This window comes from Emydura macquarii, unplaced genomic scaffold (assembly GCF_026122565.2).
Source record: "Emydura macquarii macquarii isolate MOO-44397 ecotype Brisbane River unplaced genomic scaffold, CSIRO-AGI_Emac_v2 contig_318, whole genome shotgun sequence".
NCBI lineage: Eukaryota > Metazoa > Chordata > Testudines > Chelidae > Emydura > Emydura macquarii.
Window position 1 is genome coordinate 5,466,724 of NW_027130455.1, and position 8,865 is coordinate 5,475,588.

General features: G+C 39.9%; 1 long non-coding RNA gene across 1 annotated transcript; it reads right to left on the reverse strand.

Annotated features, from left to right (window-relative positions):
- Positions 1–1,719: 1,719 nt before the first annotated feature.
- Positions 1,720–8,461, reverse strand: LOC137165774 (uncharacterized). The gene is made up of 4 exons (XR_010923489.1): positions 8,310–8,461; positions 6,820–7,002; positions 3,785–3,994; positions 1,720–2,704 (listed from the first exon to the last, which is right to left on the reverse strand). It is a non-coding gene; the product is annotated as an uncharacterized lncRNA (long non-coding RNA).
- Positions 8,462–8,865: the final 404 nt, after the last annotated feature.

Consider the following 8,865-nt stretch of genomic DNA (forward strand, 5'->3'; position numbering starts at 1 on the left):
CTCATTGGTGCTTTGCCTTGGGTATTTTGTTTCTTGGCTTTAGTGCATTGAGCCAACACTTCCTATTCTGTGCCTTTATTCCTTGCACAGAGTGATGGGATGTACACTGGGCCCAGGTGGCCCTGCCTCTCCAGACTTGCAGAACACACTCCAACTAGAGAGGATGCTTAAAAGTGAGCAAATCAGCTCAGCTAGAGGAGGCTGGAAAAGAGGACAGGCCTACCTTGAAGGTTCCTGGACAAGGGTAATGAAGAAGATTCCATATAGGGAGTAGAAGTGCATGCTGATCCAAGCTGGAGCTGAAGGTTTAGTTGTCTTTTCTTTTGTTACCTTATATTGAATTTGGAGCTGCAGGGAGAGACAGATGGTAGGTGGTGACCCAAGAAGGGTAACTCCAAGGGCACTCCAGGGTGCTGGATGCTACTGACTTTCATAGGGTACTAGGTCAGAGCCTGGTGGAGTGGGAAGGTCTGGAGTTCCCCTACCAATTGCCCCTGCAGCAGGAGGGGCACAGGACACAGTCCAATCCTATTTCCTCTCCCATAAGAAGAGGGCAATGACATTGCAAACTCAGGGTGAAGTTAAATCCATCATCAGGTGAGGAACTGGACTGAACCTTCCCACTGGGAGGTATTACTGCTAACAACTAGACCATCTCATCCTCAGAGGGTTCTATTACGTACAGTGGATTCATTTATGTTGTAAATGCTTTCTGAGAATCTACCTCCACAGTATCTGCTTATATACCTAAACAGATATAACTGTGAAAGTTCCAACCTTTCCACTCACAGAGGCCTCTTCTGAGTTGTGCTGGCTGTGTTTAGTTGACGTGCTTTACTGTGTAGATGTTCCTCAAACCTCCTTGATCTCTAAATATAGCTTATAGCAATTTTAAAAATTGAAGCTAAATTAGCTGGTATGTAATATCCCACTGTGTTCCTTAGCTTTCTTGAAGCTAACGGTAGTACATTGGCTACTTTCCAGTCATAAGGGACCTTTCAGCAATTCAGTGAGCTTTTAAAAAAAAAAGATAGCAAAATATCTGACAATGGCTATTTCAGTCTCTACTGGATGCTATGGCTGTTGGTTCTGGTCCCTCATAGAAGCTAAAAGCTTCTAACTGTCATAGCAGTTTAGGTGTCATTTGTGTATTCCTTGGGTGCATATGTTTGGACTTGTAAATCAGCTTTATTTAGATAAATATTCACTTTTTCCTATTGATACAAAACAAGGCCCTGATCCTATTTCCATTTAAATTAATAACAAAATTCCTATTGATTTTAAAAGTGCAGGATTGACCCCTTGCATTTCTAATTTCCCCCGTGTAACTTCTGTTATCCTTAATTGATCCCATCTGTCCTACTTTGTTCACAGGACTGTGTATACACTAAACTGTTCACTACTTATTTAAAAGAAGCAACAACAGTGTAAAATGCTTGTCTGATATATTTCCTTGTTTAGCCTTTTATTGATTTGCCCCATTTCTCAGGCCTTCTGTACTGGCCCATGTTTTCTGTGTTTGTCTTCATTGCTCCTTTGTATCTCTTTGACACCATATGTAGACGTTTGTTGTCTTCTATTTTTAGTTTGACTTAACTGAAGTGAGTACATTTTATTCTCCTAGAAGAATTTAAAATTCTTCTAACAGTAAGTTCTCAAACAGTTGATTCCTATCAGCGCTGTTTCCCACACAAAGACAGCGTTTTACTTACCAAAGAACCTACGTCCATCTTCAATAAAAATGATCCCCAAATGTCTGAATCGTATTTCTGTGACTGAGATTTTCAAAAGAGACTAGTGATCTTGGGATCCTCTGTTTTTTTTTTGGGTACCTAACCTGACAAATCTGAAAAGGTTTCTTCAAAGTTTCTCTAGTTGGACATCAAAAAACTAAGGCCCTCTAAATCACTAGTTGCTTTTGCAAATCTGGGCCAGTTTTCTTAAGCATGCTTCCATTTGAGTCAATGGAAGCTTGGCCGCCAAATTCAGTATTAGCAGGATCATACCCTAAATCCTGAGTAATTTCTGGGTCCCTAGAAGCCACTATTTTACAACATTACAGTAGCTAGAGCTCAAATTTAAAGAGCACCCCTGAAGTCAGGAGCTTTCCTTGGAGTAGAAAAAAGGAATATGTGGAAACAACAAGGCATTTGGCCTGATTCTTCTCTCACATTGGTGTAAATCAGGTAGATCATTCATATAAAACTGGTTTAATATTAGAATGAGACCTATAATTCCTTCCTCAAGTACGAATGCTCTTTGTAAGATACCTGGTCATTGATAGCAAATGTCTATTTACCTCCTACCTCTGAGTCAGACAGTTATGCCTGTTGACATTGAATTAACATATTGCCTCCATCATATTAAACTGTGTATCATTTATTTAATGCTTATTGATACACTTGTTTGCAAATTTCAAATTAGGAATGGGAAAAAACCTTAAAAAACATCCAAAACCCTGTTAAAAATCAACTAAGATACTAACACTAAACTCAAAGCTTTGCATTGATACAGTGTGTTTTCTGCCTTAAGTTTCTCCAGACTTCTGTCTTCCCTACTGTGCATATTGATTAGCATCAGCCTTTGGGATTTGTTTGTTTTCCTTGCAGTTTACATTGCTGAATTTTCTTTAGCTAGGCCATCTGTTGTTCTTCTCTTCTCTTCCTTTCAGTCTTTTCTTTTGCTCTGGGTTCTTCATTTTATGCTAGAAAAAAAAAACTACCATTTGTCTCACAAGGCATTTGGGAACTTTCACTCACTGTGTGCAGTATTATTAACCCCAAGCACCCAAAATTTGAATCAGCCCCTCTGAAAATCATGGATTTTTTTTTTAAGACAGCATATCTTGTGTAATAATGTAAGGTTATTTTTTTTCATCTTCTAGTTTCTGAACCTTTAGGATGGCAACATTCTGTATAATGTGATATTTCCTTCTTTTCCAAAGGTCATCTTTTCTTTTACTCAGTGTTGCCAACTCTCTCAATTTCTAATCACCCGTCTTGTGATATTTAGTGGTTTTGCTGAAAGTCCCAGCTCCTGGAATCATATAATGTGTGAAAATATCCACTTTAAGTTAATTTTCAGTCCCCCAGTTTGCAGAGAAAAGCTCAAAAATGAGACCCAAGTGCACCAAGAAGCCTCAAAAAGCAGCAGACAAATACCCCCCCCCAAAAAAAATATTATTAATTTTGAAACTCAGTTCTCATTGTTTTTAAAAACATCTCATGATTTTGTCAGGTCTGCTTGGTAATACTGCTCTTCCACAACACCCCCCCCCCCCCACACACACACACTGTGTAACTCTACATAGGGAATACAAACAGGAATAATTTTTCCACCTGTGATCACAATTCCTGCGAGGAGGCATTGGAGAGCAACCCTGGGTGTGGATTAGGGGTGGTCAGTTTGTCTGGGCTAGAGTGTGCATTGCTGCCTATGTATTGTGTATTTAGTTGAAATATAGGTTGTTTTCTAAAGCAAGTAACAGTCATGGAGAATGGAAACACTGAGTTAGCTCATTGACAATGCATTATATACATATAAGTTCTATTGTTTTTGTTTGTGCTTTGTAGTTTATGGTTCCTGTATAGTTTTATTCCTGATACATAGTAAGTCACACTAAGGTGACTTTGTGATTAATGAGTAAGAAAGAGGGGGAACACACACAAATACTATGGCATGGAGACAGTGAATGGAGAAATTCTCCAGGTAAATCATTTCATCCAGCTACATATAGTAGGTGAAAAAAATCTATATTGTATCCACAATATTCTTTTACTCTCACCTGGAAACATGGAGTTCTGTTAGAGCTGTAAGTCCTCTTGCTTGAAGATTTTTGGCATTTGTAGCCATAATTTTATGTTGAAAACTTTTATCTTCATTCAGAGAATGTGTTACAAAGAAGCCCAACAAGCCATTCATTCTTGCATTGAATTTGGTAGTTCTGATTGCAGCTGACAAATTGGGTCAAGATCATCCATCCCCCATGGAGATCCTGTAGAAGGGACAGAGGTACTATTAATTCACAAAGTTTGCTTGGAATTGCCCCAAAGTTATGTGGGGTGTGGATTTTTTGGGTGGCGTTATAGCCAGATGCGGTAGTGTAAACTGGTATCGGACCACTGAAGTGAATAGAGCCATGCCTACACCAGCTGGGGATCTGCCCCAGTGCATGTAAGGTTGCAGTCTCATGGCCCTGCACATGCTTCTCTGGCACCTCATTTCTACAGCCAGCACAGCTTTTGAAGATACAGTCAGTGTTGGGATGGTATGTCTCTGCCTGCCCGTCTCCACCCACCTCTCACATTAATGGGTACATGGTTTTAGCTGCAAAGACAACCCAGCAGGAAGTGTTGCTTGAAGCAACATTAAAGCCTCTTTGGATTCCAATGACTTTCCATCCCAGCAGGGAGTAACACAGTAGGAGACAAGCTGCTCTCCAGTCTTAGCCCTGAAAACACACCCTTCCTCTACCTCATGCTGCTACAGCTAAGGGGATTTCCATGAGAGACAGAGAGGAAGTGGGGTGGAACTACAGTGGCAGCACTTTCATCTTGTCCCAGTGGAGTAAAATATATCTGCTGAGATGATTTCCTACCACCGGTGACAGAGGAGGGGACAATGAGTCAGTACAAGTATTTAAAAAACAAATCAAGCTATTGTATCAAACTAGTCACACTTGCTGTATGATCTAAATCATGCTGCACTCTAAATTATTATCAGGCACCTTTCAGAAACTGGGAAGCAGCTGATAAAACTCTCAGAGGAATTTACCATCCCTCTGCCTATCCATCTGTCCTACCTTCTCTGGCTTTTGGAGTAACAGGTGTCTTTAGTAATTCCATGCCAAAGGAATGCTTGAGCTACTGAAACTAGTATTGTCTCCCTTGCATCCTAAAGGTGATTAATCTTTGAACAGTTTAAAAAAAAAAAAAAGGCATTCATTTATTCAATAGGTTGAACAATGAACATTAACTGTAGAATGTAAATTACTTCTATTGTTTCAGTTGTTAAGTAGAGATATGTCCCAATGGAAAAGAGAAATATTTATCCTGGAGTTTGTATTAGTGTCACATGAAAAGATTTTTAAATTAAATAAAGCATTCGTAATTAAGAGATAATGGCAATGTTGCACTGTTTTGAGAAGAAATAAGCTAGTTCCTCAGTGAATAAACTTCAAGGCTGAGTACTCTATCCCACTGAGGAAACCAGTTTATTGCTAAGTGGAACAACAGTCCTTCTGTTGTTCTTATGCCATAATTAAAATATATATTAAAATAATTGTTTTCCAAATAGTTCATCCAAATAGATTGAGAAGATCTGAAAAGCAGGAAAAGGAGAGGGATTGAGCAAGACCCAAAAGGTGTTACATGGGCACTATGCACATAATCATAGCTAACTGGGATTTGATAATGTTAAAATAGCAAGAATATGGATGGTTATTTTTAATACACATGTAAAATAGAGAAGAAGTGATCTCAGGAGAAAGTGAGAGCACCGGGTTTCTTGTCACCATTACACAGAAGCAGATCAAATATGTACAGGGGTGGCAGGGGCCACTGACATTATTTACTGGAAGCACACTTCATCCAAGTGGCTAGTGCTTTTGGACACATGTAATGGGCTGTTATTTCTTTTAAGAGAAAATGAGTGAATCGCAGACAAGAGAGTAGTAAATTATCTTCAACTGCTTTGAACAGAATGGATTGTAACGGCAAAGCAGCACAATTCTGGCTTGCATGCAGAGATTAACAGCTACAATGACTCTGACACTGGCAGTCCACACTCTCTCTCTTCCAACAAAAGCTCAGATTTTATCTCCCTGATACAGCATTCCTTTTTTTACATATTTGACCCCTTTCTTGATATTGGAACCATATTATAATTGATATCTATACTAGCACTTTGCATTTTCAAAACATTTTACTACTACAAGCTTATTGGCTGGTTTAAAAGTGCAGAATAATCTAGAGTTGCCTATTAAATCCATCCAAACAACACCATTGAAGAACCCTACTTTACATGTCCTGGTCATTGTTTTATATTGCCATGTCAGCCTACTTCAGTTATCAAATCCTGGGGGCTAGGACTATGTTTTATACAGTGCTGGGTACAGGTAACAATCAATGATCACTAGAGAACCCCAAACACCATTTTCAAAGGTCTGACAGCTAATTGGCCTACCATTATTGCCTTATGATGTTCATTTATAGATCTAGTTGTAAACTTTTCCTATGGAGCATTTTTCCAGTCAGCAAATGCCAATTTGTTGAAATCAAAATGTTCTATGGGAACATGTCAATTTTGATAAAATTCTGACAGAAAAGTGGCAGTTTCCAGTGGAATCCTCCCACTAGGCAGGTTACAAAATGTATGGCTTCCAGCCAGCTTGCCCACTGAGTGCTTCAGCAGCCCATGGTCCCCAGCTCTGAGGCAGCACTCCAGCCAGGCTGCCCCAGAATTCAGGCCTGCAGGAATCCTGGCTCCAGGACACCCCGCTGGGCAGTACTGCCTCAAAGTCAAGGTTCTCGGAGTTCCTTGGGTCCCTAGCTCTCTGTAAGCCCACCTAGTGTTTCTCTGGGGTGATGGGCAACTGGTTCCCTGGACTGGGCAACTGGTTCCCTGGACTATCCTCCCGGAGGGTAATCAGTCTACTTTGTAGGCTGCCCAGCTTCCCCAGTATGAAACTGGCAGGACATCATCCACAACCTTGACAAAATTAATTTATCATTGTCCATGGACAAACTGGAACCCAGAATGGGCCTTACTCAAGATGTTGAAATGCACCTAAAATTCAGTGGGCAAACCTGTTGCAATTACCTTCCCTTGAAAGCGGTGTTTTAGAACAGTCTGTCAATTTGCAAACACTGCTGTGACAAATATTTTGAGGCGAGGATGTTCCTTTGCATATTCAGGGATGATCAGCACCCTTCCTTCACTCAGTGCCTGATCGGGAGTCAGAAGGAGTCTTTCCAATGATGTCAGTGAGAATCAGACTGGGCCCTACATGAGATATTAATAATAACTGTTAGTACTGGCTCTTTAGCCACAGTTCTTGCTTTAAACAACTAAGAGGGACAAGGGCAGAACTGCATTTGATGGGCCTCAGGAAACTCAGAAGACCTTAAATATCCTATGCAAAAACTAAGGTGAATCCAATCAGGTAGAAAGAGTCCAGGGGAAACTTGTGATTAAGTCCAGACACCTGAGGAGACCAACCTGGAGCCAAAGTTATATTAACATTAGAGTTTTGATTCAGCTCAGACTCACACTAGTTCTATGTCTCTGATAATGGACTTGCACCGGTGTAAATGGCTGGTCATAGGTGCTAATACCCATACCTAAAGCTCCAGTATAGTAGCAGGCTATACACTAGACCCTTTTTAGCCTTGGATTGGTCCTCAAGTCAGCAGGGAGACTTGCTAGTTGCCTTGATCTCTAATAAGCTGCATTAATTCATCTCTGGCAGTTCTCTTTACTGCCAGTTTTTTGTATAGGGAGGCAGGGTGGTGCAGGGGATAGGACACTGGATTGGGAGCTAGGAGATCTGAATTATTTTCCTGGCGTGGCTACTGACCTACTACATGACTTCAGGCAAGTCACTTCACCTCCCTGTGCCTACGTCACCTCTCACTGTTTGTCTGCTTTGTCTACTTGGATTTTAAGATCTTCAGGGCTGGGACTGCTTCTTCCTATCTGTTTGTACAGTGCCTAACATAATGGGCCTCTGGGTGCTATTGTAATACAAATTATAATAAATGCTGAACTCTGTGCAGAGTATTAACAGGGAAGAAAGGCAGCATTACAGTGAATCAAATTGAAAAGGACTCGAGACATTTTTCACATGCAGTTTCCTAAAAGAGATTCTTTAGTTTCAGACAGATCTAGGACAAACAAGAAATATCAGGTAACTTGGTCTTATTCCTTTGTACTGTTACTATGGGGGTTGAATATTTGCACTCTATCCAGTGGCAAATGAACCACTGAGATTTTCCTTTAAAGACTGAAATCCTGGATTTGGAACAGATGAGAAGGTTACACATTTCTTTAAAACTTAAGTTAGTTTAAAAAGGGAAGTTGAAAGGTAGAACTGATGTACTAGCAGTCACTTTAGGATGGAATGGGTTGTCCCATCTGTCCCCAAGAATGCTAGGAATCATTCTGTAAAGTATCTATTTTCTAGACAGTGACTGAGGATGTGCAAACAGACATTTCTGGCATTTTTCTAGACATTTACCTGTTCTAGACATTTACCTTTGTATTATTGTTAGGATTTATATTTGATGCCATATAAAAGTGGGCTTGCTTACCTGGTAATGTAGAAAGGATATCCTATACTCTTTAACTCAAGCTGCTAACCTATGTCTTCACTATTGTTTTAACCTGAGTTGAGTAACCAAAGAACACACCTTTTCCTCACTGTAGATCAGTGATACTCAGATCACCACTCACAAGTTGCAATGGATACTTTAATGTGTCTCCTGCAGCCCTTTGCAGCACATATTAAAACACTGTGTGATTTAATTATTAACCAGTCAGGATGCTTTTATGATGTTTTTAACCAATTAAGTTATCCACTTGCACTGTTATTAACTTATTTACTGTGAGAATAATATATATAAAATGAAATATTTCCCCTGTCGTACTGTTTAAATATGAATGGCAAATGAAACAATGTATTCACACTACGGTGGCTCTATATTGGGTAATGTTGATCGCTAATGTGGCTCTTGAACCACTGAGGTCTGAGTATCACTGCTGTAAATGTATCCTTAGGTTTCAAGATCTTGAGGTCAGGGAATGTCTATTTTGTATGCCTCTGTAAAATGTTCAGCACTGAATAAACCAAATAATAAATAAGTAATC